General features: G+C 33.3%; 1 long non-coding RNA gene across 1 annotated transcript; it reads left to right on the top strand.

The window, feature by feature from the left end:
• The first annotated feature begins 1,552 nt into the window (after window positions 1-1,552).
• LOC139503167 (uncharacterized) lies at window positions 1,553-9,416 on the top strand. The gene is made up of 3 exons (XR_011659047.1): window positions 1,553-1,685; window positions 6,062-6,138; window positions 8,488-9,416. It is a non-coding gene; the product is annotated as an uncharacterized lncRNA (long non-coding RNA).
• The last annotated feature ends 4,886 nt before the right edge of the window (window positions 9,417-14,302 follow it).

Genomic DNA, 14,302 nt, shown 5'->3' with positions numbered 1-14,302 from the left:
TACTGTATTCCAGCATGACTGAATCTCGGATTTTTCTTTTTACTGTGGATTTGTGTAAAAGATATCTTGCAAAAATGTGTGAAAATATTTGGAAAAGACGGTGATATTATTGCGACTATTTTGCTCCTTAACAAGAACGTGATGATGAGCAGGGAAAATATTGAAATATATCTATAGGTCTGTTTTTTGTTAATTGATATACATGATATATATGACAAGGTATATATTTTTGATGAACAAAATATATGAAAAGGGTGGGGTACTTAATGTCTCAGCTGCTCACTCTTACCAACAAAAAAATTTGTCAAGAAGCTGTGCTATTGGGCTGTCAACACTTAGGTTGTGAATCCGCACATGGCATATGTGTTCGACTCCAATTTAGATTAACTGGGATTTTGTGCTGAATGTCAAAGGTTTTCTTCGGTTTCCTCCTCCATTAAAACAGCTTAAATTGGTGATAACTCTTGGAAGGGTCCTAAGGTAGCATGTTGCGAGTCTAAATTACTGTTCCTATCCAATAAAAATAATCAATCAATTTTCGCGAGCGATTTATTCTCGTGACTTTCATGAATAAAATCATAACACGAATGTTAATTGCCGCGAATATGTAAAAAATAAGATCTATCATTATTTGACTACATCAAGTAGTTCGAAAATCGCCAAATTTAACCGTTGCTTTGTGGACTTGAAATGACTAAATGCGAAATAAAGTATCCGCGAAAATAAGTTGGTTTAAAACACACCCTCTTGTTTCGGTGGAAGTCCAAATTTCCCGCCTTTCATCCCGATTAACATCTACTACAGGACTTACTCATTGTTGTTTTGCCCTCGTCCTGAACATGCACGAAATATTTGCCACTGGTCAATCAAGCATTCATTGAAATGAACTACATATTAATGGAAAATGCAGTACTTTAAGTATAATCTATAATATTTTCAAGTTCTAATTCTTATGTGACATTTTTTTTATAATCTTGTATTCATCTTGAAAACAATATATTTTTTTGCGAATACATATAAAAGCAAGTTTGCCAGTTTATTTCTGATTGAAGAAACATAATTTCCCATAAACTCAATCTTCCAAGATGAAAATTTAATAAATATAAACAGAAAAGTGCCAAACATTTGACAATAAAATACTGTTCAAAAACATTTGCTTCCTTTTCTTGTCATTATAATTACCGGGGTATCACTGTGTAGGTTGAAATGTTCCTGAAGGCTTTTGAGTGTCTTCTTGCAGTCACCTGGAATAGGATCCAATTTGAGAACTACTAGTAATAAGACAACGAGGTCGAGATGTATAAGAAACCTACACGAAAAGAGAACATTAAACACACAGCTATACTCATGTTCAAAAACACTTGCTACACATTGAACATTGAATAGTGTCACTCATACCATGTCTTCTTATATCTATAGAATGTAGACTTGGAACAGAAGTAATTTCTTAAAGACTCATTTTCTTTTCATTCAACGCGTTCAATGATTTCCGTATTATATTTATTACCTACATGTACTGTCAACAATTTGTTTTTTTATCGATTTTAAAAATATGTATGTTAACATTTCATTTCATATATTTTACAGTAGCGGATGAGGTTACGCAGGCAAGTATGAGGCGCTTCGTAAGCGCATCCTTGCCGAGGTACCTGGTGCTGACGTCGTAGGGTCAAAGGGTCGCAAAAGTATGTATAGTTTATACATGTTAATACCAAAATAAAAAAGATATGATAATAATTATATACAGTGAAACCTGTCTAAACCGAATCTTAAGTTACATAAACAACCTGTTTAAACCATACACTGTTTTTGTGTATGTCAACATTAGCTAAGTAAACATAGCTCATGAATTATTCACTTGCAAGTTAATAATTTGACCTTATTGAACCCGTATTTATGTGACCTGTAATCCAAACCCATAGCTGAACACTCGTTATGCATGTTTTCAGCTTTTAAAAGGAAACGAATGTCAACAATTACGTGAAACAAGAATGAACCATGCGAATGACTCATTTGATGCACGCAATTAAAACATCTGACTTAAACATGTAGAAAAGACGATATAAGATGTGGTATGAGTAACAATGAGAGAACTCTCCATCCATGTCACAATGTTTAAAAGTTCACAATTAAAGGTCAAAGTACAGCCTTCCAGGCAGAGAATTAATTCAAACAGAACAACAAGCTATATACACAGGACCCCCCCCCCCAATGACTAGTGTTAAACAATTAAAACATGGAAAAATGATGCATTTATATTTATGTTGTATCGGGGTATATGACGTCGGCAGTTTTTGCAGGTCATCTTAATGGTTAATTATATGACGTCTAGACAAAATAACACACGAAATGTTGATACATATTATCCAGTCCATCATTGTTTATTTTAGACTTTTAAAAAAAATTGGATATACATTTTAGTATGTTATAAATCAAATACTAGTATGTGAATTTGAGCCAAATCGGTGAACATGAATTTGATAGCTAGGCGTTCTCTATAAGTATACTGTTTCGGGACAATGTATGTCACTTGACGCAGACATCATGAATTTGATTTGAAAAAATGACAGCGGCTAGAACTATACATTTTAGTTAATGCAGTTTAAGGTTTACGACAGGGAGATAACTCAGATTTCCTAAGTTAACTTATTTACTGTTTCACATTATTTGTTGACACCAACTAAGCAAATGTTAACTAAGCAAATGTTACCGTGACGGTAAAATATTTGTTTAGTTTGTCCAGCGTCCATTGACAAAATTAATTTTTAAAACGCATCAAGGACGAAAATGAATTGAGAAGTAGTTTAATATCATGAAGTGTTTTGTAATTTTAGTTGACATAAGGGATGAATGATAAATTCCCTAGACCAGACATAGTCCTGAACATCTAATTCCAAGTCCAATTGAATTCCTAGTTTTGAAGCATTTTAACTATTCATTTCTTGTATTTTTTCAATTAGTTTATCTAAATTTCTTTTCACTCCAAAAGTTGAATTACAACAGTCAATAATGGCAAAATTTTTGTATTTGAAAATTGAAGCGGTTCCTGATAAGTGTATTTTAGATAGTTTGGCTCTTAAAAAAGAAGTTCCAGTGGGGAATTGAAAACTATGCATTACCATATCATTTTCCGCTGATGTAAAATAAATTCAACGAAAACTGTACCAATCGTCTCCGAGAGAGACCAAAGAAAAATATTGAATTAGATAAGCAACTAAGATATATGCCGCTTTGATTTTTAGAATTAATCAACTATCTGGGCTCACAACTTCAATGTAACTTAAACATGGAGCATATCATATTTGTTTTCGTTCGTCGTCTTGTACTTAAATCTGACCGTAAGTTTCCTCGTTTGAAGTTTTATACGGATGCCATCTAAGAACTTTTATAGCCGACTATCTACTCCATGTTGAAGGCTGTATGGTGAACTATAGTTGTAAACCTCGAATTCTATGACATTTAATTTGGTCTCTGGTTGAGAGTGGTTTTATTGGCAATCATAACACATCTTTGTATTTATTATATATATATGTATATATATATATATATATATATATAACTCGTCTAAACATCAACCCAACAATGTTAGATCTGTAAATTTGCTTTCGCAAAGGAGTAGGTTCAGTAAGACCCCTTGTTGGCCCCAAAATATAGCAGTTTTACAAAATTGTTAAAATGTAAACTTTTAGTTATTTATTGGACAGAAGAATGATTCTGCTACATAAATCTGGGCTGTTTTTAACAATACAATGCACATATATCGGGTTCTACCACCATTAAGTCATGCTAAATTAGGGAAATCTTCACAATTCTAGCATTTTAGTTAAATTTTAGACGGTTTTCGTGTAAAACAAAAGTTGCCGCATTCGTGTTCATCCTTAATATTGAAATATAAGTTGTATTTTATGATAATACATAACATATATAAAGGTTGAGGATGAACACGGATGCGGCCACTTTCATTTTTGACAAAAACCATCTGCAAAGTGACATTTTTTGGCATATTTGGTAGATTTTTCATATTTGAGCTTGAATCGGATCGTTTTTAATGACTAAATCAATTAAAATCTTTCACTTAAACTAATTGATTCAAATGAAATAGACACTTAAATGTTTAAAAAGTGGTGAAAATCTTTTGTTAGATGAACCTGAATTTTGAGGCCAAAATCGGTTCTTACCGGACCTACTCCTTTTTGGTTCTTCCCTCGCCGGGATTCGAACCCATGCTACTGTGATATCGTGACACCAAATCGCATGCACTGTAGCCGTCCCGCTAGACCACACGACCACCTGGGCACTCATAAAAAGAGCTTTCGATGGCCGTGTGTTACCTTTCCTCGTCAGTTTTAATCTAGCGGCGTACTACAGTACATGATATATAAGGCATGAAGATGTTATTGATACAGATCAGCTAAATTATCTATAGTAAAGGATCCTACAAATAAATGTAATATACAGTCACAGAAAATAATTATATTTTTAAGTACGTCTGAGTCAGTGACAACTCTACAACAGATGTATCTATTGGATCGCCATCAATGATGGTGATACATGGCTGTGTACATAATGTATATACAACTCGTCTAAAAATCAACCCAACAATGTTAGATCTGTAAATTTGCTTTCGCAAATTTTTGGTTCTTCCCTCGCTCGGATTCGAACCCATGCTACTGTGATATCGTGACACCAAATCGCCTGCACTGCAGCCGTCCCGCTAGACCACACGACCACCTGGGCTCTCATAAAAATAGTTTTCGCTGGCCGTGTGTTACCTTTCCTCGTCAGTTTTAATCTAGCGGCGTACTACAGTACATGATATATAAGGCATGAAGATGTTATTTATACAGATCAGCTGAATTATCTATAGTAAAGGATCCTACAAATTAATGTAATATACAGTCACAGAAAATAATTATATTTATAAGTACGTCTGAGTCAGTGACAACCAGGGTTTCCCCTGGGTCAATTATTTTTTTCGCCACCTCTTTCGCCAAAACAATATATTTTTCGCCACTTTATTATTTTTTTCGCCAAATAACACAAATATATTTTTCTTTTAAAATTTTCCTTTTTTTCCGCCCCCCCTCTAAATAAGAAGTGGTTTTTACAACAAAACGAAGCATCTTATCACTTGGAATGAATCCCTCGTGTAAGGTGTAGTCATTACATTGAAGGGTTACTCTCATGCCAACCTTTTGAATAGATTTCTTCATAACGACAGTTTTCTTTTCTAGACCATCGTAAATAAGTAAAACTATATGCTTGAAACACGTGTGTCACTGAAACGACTTTGAAGTACCCACTAAAATCAATGATCTATATGAAAGTTAAATTATAAAGTTTTAAATCAGAGACCTTTCTTGCTTTTGAAAATTTTTCGTCATAACAACAATTTTCTTTTCTGGACTATCATTAAAAGAAGGAAAGGAAGCGTAAACATTTTGCTTCAAACACATGCGTCGCAAAGTGGTTAATAAATCCCTTTTGTGACATGTGACAGAAGCTATTTAACTATGTCATTTTGTCATATCATACGATCAACACCTTTATTAATTTGTCCTCTGATGTTGATAGCTATGAATGCAATCAGCTGATTATTGATTTTCTGTCAAAATCTTAACGAGTTCAAGGTGAATTCCGAGTATTGTCTGATCGGTAAAGTCAGAGAAACCCGAAAAAAGTAAATAAACAAGATGGCTGAAAATAAATCGTTATATATATTTCTTTCGCCAAATTCTTTCGCCAATGACGAATTTTAATCGCCACAATTATTATTTTTTCGCAAGTTGCGAAAATGGCGACCGCCAGCGGAAACCCTGGTGACAACTCTACAACAGATGTATCCATCGGATCGCCATCAATGATGGTGATACATGGCTGTGTACATAATGTATATACAACTCGTCTAATTCATCATAAATATATATATATATATATATTTATGATGAATTACAATAAATAATTTTGGTTTCTGGTGAAGAATTGTCTCATTGGCAATCAAACATGTAACACATCTTCTTATCTATGGTTAACAATAAATAAAAATCTAATTTTTTTCCAGCTTCATTTGAAATTACGATCAATGACAAGGAGGTATTTTCCAAATTGAAGTTGAAAGGTTGGCCTATTGAAGAAGATGTAAGTATGATTTCTAATGCATTCTGGGTAATATTTTCAAAAGCGTACATCAAAACGTTACGATTGGTTTAAAACGTTCTAAACAATACAAATTCAACCAATGACGTAACGTTAGTTTCATTTTGGTGTACGAACAATGAGATTACCCATAGTCCTTGAGATTATGAAAAGGCGAATTAGTCCAAAGTGTTGTTTATATTCTGTAGCATCTGACTCGACTTGTTTGTATAAATAATACTTGGTAGCCTAACCAAACAAAACATGATTTTCAGTAAACATTTGAAAGTAAGTAAACAAATATAATCATGAACTGAAATTATGGAAAAGTATCAAAGTAATATTCAAAACTGAAAACAAAAAACAGACTAACAGACTTGATATACAAAAATGAAAACTAAAAGCTGAGCAACTCGAACCTAATTAAAAACCGGGGGTGGTCACAGGTGCTCCGGAAGGGTAAGCATATCCTTTTCCACATGTACTTTTGATAATTGATTCAAAGTAAAAACAAATAATATCCTATTTATGGTTAGTTTAGTGGATGGAAACGCGTAACAATGATGTTACAATTTTGTTTAAATGTTAGTGCTGTATTGCCCTTTCCTGTGACGGATTGAGAGGCGTGGAGGAGTTATCCTTCTTGATTGAAAAATATATTTTTTGGCTTAAAATCGTCTACATAATAATTAAGCATTACTACACTCGATAATTTGTAAAATTTCGGAGAAATGCCCTTTTTCCTCAGACCATGGATCCGCTCCTGCTTCCTGTCTGACACACAAATAAAACAGCCTTTCTTTTATAGAATTAATTATTTAATAGCTTCTGAAATTAATTAAAATAATTTATAGCTTTCTGTTTGGTGTAAGCCAAGGCTCGGTATGAAAATCGTACTCATGTTGCTCAGGTTTTGTTTTGAACCAATCTATAAATATGATGAAAACATAGACAGCATCAAGTGCAAACTAATATTCCTTATCGCTTGTTATAAATTCATTTCTTCAATGAATCTCATTTAATTCTTTTTAAAGAAGATAGATTAATAATATTGCAATATGTATATATATATATATATATAAGTGAAAAATCATTAAAATATCTATGCACACGCATGCGGAAGAATATCTCAAGAACGTTTGCAATCTCAAGGAACGATAACTTTGCATGGATGATTAAACATTTTTTTGCGGGAAAATACGACTGCGTACTCAAAGTTATTATATTAGAAAAAATCGAATTAAGAGTGACGTGTCTATGCACTTGCACTGCACTATTATTAATAGTAGAAGAGAATGATATACAAATGCATGAACATTATATATACATGTACAAATGTAGCTGTAATGTAATTGTATTAAATTTTCCCTCCGGTTTATATAATCCGTTCATCCTATTTTGACTCTTTTAAATTCAAGAGTCTATCCTTAATTGAGGTATATTAAATGGCCTTCCAAATACGGTTCAATGCCTAACATCACCGAAGAGACATTAATTGTTGAAATCCGGATATGGTGTAAAACATTTAGCATTTCATGTTGTGGTTTACCATCTTTGCCGCAAATTTGTTGTTTTCTACTTGGTATCAAATTAATTTAGAGATCCATTTTTTTTACACCTTGTGATCATTGTATTTGGCAATCATCAATGGCAGTCAGCAGGGTTTAAGAACATCAGTTGTTCGACCTGTTAGTCAAATGCGTTTTGTTAAACTATATTTTTTTCACTCTTTTTTGGTCTTTTGGGAAATGTTGTTTGTGCTGTATTTAGACATCTCTACATGTAACTGTAAAATACAAGTATCAACATAATATATATAACAATAAACCAGAGTATACTTATTTGCACCACTACAATATAATAGTCTTAACGTCGAAAATTCATTCCCGGTTATTAATTTATCATCCACGCACGAATTTGTCCAAGAAAAAAATATATCTGTTCATGAACCTCACTTTCAGGTAAAGAGATGTGATTTTTATCTGAGACAAGTGCTTGTTGGACTATCTACAAGAACTTACAGTCATCCGATGTGCAGTACTTCAGTACTTTGATTTACTTTTGAGATTGATTATCCTTTTGATAGTTTGCTTCTCTTTTATGCGACAAGTGAGAGGTTTAGCTAGCTACAAAACCAGTTTTAATCCACTATTTTCTTCATAACAAAATGTGTGTACGAAGTCAGGAATATGACAGTTGTTGTCCATTCGTTTGATGTGTTTGAGCATTTAATTTTGCCATTTGCCTAGGGACTTTCCGTTTAGAATTTTCCTCGGAGTTCGGTATTTTTGTAATTTTGCTTTCTATATATAAATTTCTAAAATATGACTTATAAATATTTTTATGTTTCAGCTGATTGAGGTTATACGGCAAGCCGATCATGGCATGGAACCAAAAGAATTATCGACTTGCAGGAAAGATAGTTGTGTCATTTGTTAAACCGTGCTGTTCTTAAAAAGACGGATATAAAAATGAAACATTTTGTAAAATGAAAATTATTATTTTCTGCTCGCATTAAACATTTATGTAGTTTATTGAACATAATGTTGAATGAGAGAAGATGCAAGAACCAAACACTTATTAGAACGAAATTTAAAAAAAAGAGGAAATCTTAATTAAAAAAAAATACACCGAAAATTGAATATTCAATCTTTTTATACTTAACTGAAACTTTACAATACAAGAAAATAATTGAGTTTCATATAAAGAAGTTGAAGTCTACGGAATCTTTTGATAAAGAAATGTTTAAATATAACAAACGGAAATGGAAATCAATAAATTAACATTTTATCATCATGTCTTTACCTTAAATTTGTTTTAACTTATTTAGTTACTGGTATAAGAGAAATAAATTTGCGATAAACTTTAAGCAAACTGCCACTTCATTAAATAACATTGCTTTTAGTTGATAATATGCTCAAGACGAAAATATTCGTCATTGAAGCTGAAAATATAATTAATGACATCTTCATTAAAAAAGGTCGAGTACACCGTTCATATTTTTGATTTTTTAAAGCTATCATTTTATTAATAAATGAAAGCTGTGGTAAAAAGCGATGAAGCCACAGTTTGATGTATATTTGAAGAATGGTTTGTTTCTTAATAAATCACAAATTAGATCGTTCTGTATTGAGACTAAAAATTATTAAAGACATTAAAAGTGAAAGTCTTTTGTCTGTTTCTTTAGTTACATGTATACTATATTGTGCATTGCATCTGTTTTGTAATGTTGAACACTGCGTCTGTTTAATAATTTTGTTTTGATTAAAAGTTATGTTGTGTTGTGTTTTTTTTTTTTTTTTTATTATAATAGAAGAACATAAATGACGATAAAGGGGGAAACACATAATTGTCCACAAAGCACTACAAACAACATGGTAAATAACATCCCCCCCCCCAAAAAAAAAAAGAAAAGAAAAACCGGGATGAACTCTGCTGCTGTGGAAAGGTTTGGGAACGGTTGGGAACTCTGACTAGGTCAATTGATGACACTCGTTAAAATGACAAGTTATCAATTAGGATTTATTTGGCCATACGAAATGACATACATTATATTGGCCTGTCGAGATTTCAACAAACATCTAGAAAAGCTAAGTTCAATCGGAAGACATTCTCACTATGGAAGACCGATTAGCTGTCAGGACAGTGGATGGTTTTTGACTTATTTTTATGAAGGAACCATTTCGAACACGGTAGGAGAGGTTGATTACATGTGACACGTTTTCAATTCATTTGAATTCAAAATTAATCAATTATAGTTATCACCTTTTAATATGTCTATATAAAAAAGAAGATGTGGTATGATTGCCAATGAGACAACTGTCCATAAAAGACCAAAACGACACAGACATTAACAACTATAGGTCTCCGTACGGCCTTCAACAATGAGCAAAGCCTATACCGCATAGTTAGCTATAATAGGCCCCAATAAGACAATGTAAAACAATTCAAACGAGAAAACTAACAGCCTCATTTATGTAAAAAAAAATGAACGAAAAACAAATATGTAACACATAAAAAAACGACAACCACTGAATTACAGGCTCCTGACTTGGGACAGGCACATACATAAATAATAGTTGTAATTTTCTCAATTATTAAACAATTGAAACATCTTAAGCCAATTACACTCAAAAGGTGAATAGAATGGTTAACAACCATTTTGCAAATGGGAGCAAAATGACATGCAGTTCCTTTATGAAGGTTAAACTGCAAGGAAATAATTGGAAAAATACCACAGCATACAAAATGTGTATTGATATAAAATGATATACGTTCAATTAATATTTTGCTCCTCTCCTAATGAAGTGTATCTGAAGGTGAGGGGCCGATCAAATACTGGTAGGCAGTGGTTTTCTCCTGAATAGATGGACTTGTTCATTCAAAGTCTTGACGGAGCAGAACATAAGCACTGACTGTACCAGACACCGCTTTTATGTATCTCCTGTTCGGCTACAAGTTGCACACGAAATTATCCATAACATCAGCTTCCAAGGAGGGAAAGTAAGAGTAGGACAGAGCTAGTGAGCAAGAAAGTGAAAGTGGGAGAGTGGGAAGTGGGAGAGAGCGATAACGCGAGAGTGGGAGAGAGCAAGAGTGGGAGAGTGCGAGACTGGGAGAGTGGAAAAGTAGGAGAGTAAGGTAGTAGGAGATCGAGGTAGCGAGAGAGCGAGGTAGTGGGAGATCGAGGTAGCGAGAGAGCGAGAGTGGGGAGCGAGGTAGCGAGAATTTGAGAGTGGGAGTGAACGATAGTGAGAGAGAGCGAAAGAGGTGGATAGAGTGAAGCGAGTGGGAGAAAGATGGAAAGCGGGTGTTGGAGAGAGAATGAGTGGGAGAGAGCGTTGGATAGTGAGAGTGCAATTATCACAGCGACATACCTGCTTCTCTCATGCTGCTTATCTGCCATCTTGCTGCAGTTGTGAGTTGTGGATGACCAATTACAAGGTGTCAATCGCATAACATTATAAACTTGGTTATGTAAAGTGTTGAAAACAATGAGGATATAAACATCTGTTTTATTGTTTACGAGTGCAGTAGCTGCATGTGCAGATAAGAACTTATTGAGTAGATATTTATTGATTAAACTCAGGTTATATTTGAATAATGTTTAACTAGTTCTATTTCAACAAATTATATCACAAAAAAATAAAGAGTGTTGTTTTAATTTAAATTTAAATTTGGTGTTGCAATACTTTTTTCCATGTGTATATTTTACAGAATAGACTGTTATTGGCTTATATCCATTACTTAATTATCTGGCTTTTTATCAAATTTCACAAAAATAATCGAATGATATATTTAATTCATATGTGTAATTAAACTGTGGAAACTGGCATTTGTTTGTTAAAAAAAATTGACGTAGAATAAATAAAGAAAGAAGTATCTTTACATTTCATAGACGGAAGGGTAATTGATCTACTTATAGATTGTCTTTTTTTTTGCATGATAAAATATTAAAAATGAGGGGAAACGGGCCTATAAAGATGGCAGAAAAACACAACGCACTATAAACATAATAAAGAAAATAAATTTACCAAAGAAAAGCGTTCCACTATTGCACTTTATGTTTATATTTTAAAGGTTAAACCAGAAACAAAATAGTCCTCGGTGACTTGTACAGGCACCTAGATATTAATTTACATAGGGTGTAAGTTGTAGTCTGTTTTAAAAAATTAAAATGTTCATGAGATCAAGATAAACAAAGTGGTTCTCATTGCGATTGCAAAAGTTTTCATTTGTTAGGTTGTTAGTTGTGACTTGAGAATATGCGTCAATCAGTGAAATGCCATATTAAAGAAAACAAGCCCTTTTATTTAACATACGATTGGATGAAGGTTCAAATGACATTTGTTTAAAAAACTTCGGATTCACTTATTTTCGTGGATTAATGAAACCTTACATTTACATGAATATTTAAATTCGTGGTTTTGCCGAAGTTTGCAAACACATCTATAGGAAATCTGTCATTGGTTGAAAATTTCGTTTCGTGGCGCACCCCCACCAACGAAATGCAAGAAAGTTGGTATCCAACGAGTAATAAGGTATCCACAGTACTTCATTGTTGATGTAAAATCCACAATACATATACAAAAGAATTGACTTTATACACAATTCATAATACAAGATTGCAGTCATTCAAGGGAGGCAACCATTTTCTCTATAAAAATGAACATGTGACTTTATAATATATTAAGCATGTTGCGATTCGAGAGTGAGAGGACAAATATTTTAATATGAAGTACTTGCGGTTGTCTGACGTATTTATGTGGGTCATCTCACCCATCTTCTTTTGTCTTAGGGAACTACCATTTGATTTTAAAATGTGGGGGAAAGGGGGGGGGGGGGGGGGGGTAGAATGAGAGAAAAAAGACAGGACATGATTTTTTAGTAATAATAAGACGGGATGTCATTTCATGTCAAAATGTAATGGATAATAACATTAACGGTACCAATGTTCCTGCACCAGATGCGTATTTCGACGATACATGTCTCTTCAGTGATACTCGTGTCCAAAATATTTGAAATCCAAAGCGTATATAAAAGATGAAGAGCTATAATCCAAAAGGTCCAAAAAGTATAGCCAAATCCGTGAAAGGAAACTTTACTATGCTAACAAAATCTAGACCAAATAGAGTGAAAAATTAAAAGGCAAGGACAGAGTTTACAACTTAAAAAATAAAGGACATTTTTTATTTTTTTTATCCAAGCCCCACCCCTCCCCCTTTCCTAGTAAAACAAACGGTAGCTCCTTAATGAGTTTTAAATGTTTTCATTTATGCATATAGCCTAGAAAATTTTCAAACGTTAAGCAAAGATTACAGATTGCTGGCATGTCTACCGAGGATCAATTATGAACAAACAACTTCCTACCAAATGTTACTTTACGAGAGTTGGACCAATAAGTCCCATCAATTATTATATAAGGACGATTTGGCTATCATTCAAATTTGGCGGTCATTAAATCTTGAATATTGGTTTTTTGGATAGTGCCTGTTGTTCCAATATCGTATATCCGGGCACGTTGTTCCTGAACGACATATTCCCTGCACAATATAACCTAGAAAATTTTCCAACGTTATAAAGCAAAGATTATAGATTGTTGGCATGTCTACCGGGAATCAATTATGAACAAACAACTTCCTTCCAAATGTTACTTTCAGATAGTTGGGCCAATAAATCTAATCAAATATTATATTAGGACGATTTGGCTATCATTCAGATTTGTCCTAAAAATAAAATGAAAACAACACATTTCATACTTGTATTCGTCCGAGGCGCTTTTCTGGATTTACCTTCATCAGAACCGCTCAAAACTAACTAGTTAAAAGCCGAGGATGTAAAAGTACCCTAAAACCCAAAACAGTGGAAGAGCGTTATGACAAAAAAATTCAAGTTTTTAAAGAAATCAGAGATTACGCATTGTCATTGCTATTCAAAAAATGTTTTTATAAGAATATAAAGTCACGTTTGTCACGATATATTTAAAATTTGATGCATGTGCACTATACATGTTCAGTGTAATTTAAGTAGGTTCACATCTGATATTAATTTTAAGATTTCATCAAAACAATTTCTTACTCGTGTAATTAACTTTATGTGAAAAATTTATCATGTTTAATGCCATTTGCACAATTACTTGTTTGTATTTCAAATAATACAAGGGAATCATTTGATAAAAGGCCTCATAGATAAATATTGATGTTTTGCCGTGTCCTAAATTTATTTATTTATTTAAATGAACAAAATTACAATAAAATAAATAGTCATAATTCATCAAGTCATCGTTGAATTTTGCAAGTTAAAATTTACTCAAAAGTACATTGTATTTGATTTTCAAGTTGTCAAGCTGTTATGAAGGAATCAATAATTTAGATTTATGAGAGAAGAGCCGTGGTGTAGTTGTTAGTGCATTGGACTACTTACGCAATGGTTCCCGGTTCGTTTCTCGTTCCAGTGACTAAATTTTCGGCTCTCCCTTGACACCAGTGCGATTATGATTTTGAGGTAACGATGAAAGTCCGTCGGAAGGGGACAATAAATGACTGATCCATGTTAAGAGAGAGACAAATCTCGTGTACGCTAAATACACCCTTGCAGATCTCAAAAAGAGCCGGCTAATACCGCTACAAGGCAGCACTCGCACCCGCGAAGTGGGTAGGGACTAATA

Source organism: Mytilus edulis, chromosome 14, assembly GCF_963676685.1.
Source record: "Mytilus edulis chromosome 14, xbMytEdul2.2, whole genome shotgun sequence".
In the NCBI taxonomy this organism is placed as follows: Eukaryota; Metazoa; Mollusca; class Bivalvia; order Mytilida; family Mytilidae; genus Mytilus; species Mytilus edulis.
This window is presented reverse-complemented; position numbering and strand designations above follow the sequence as displayed.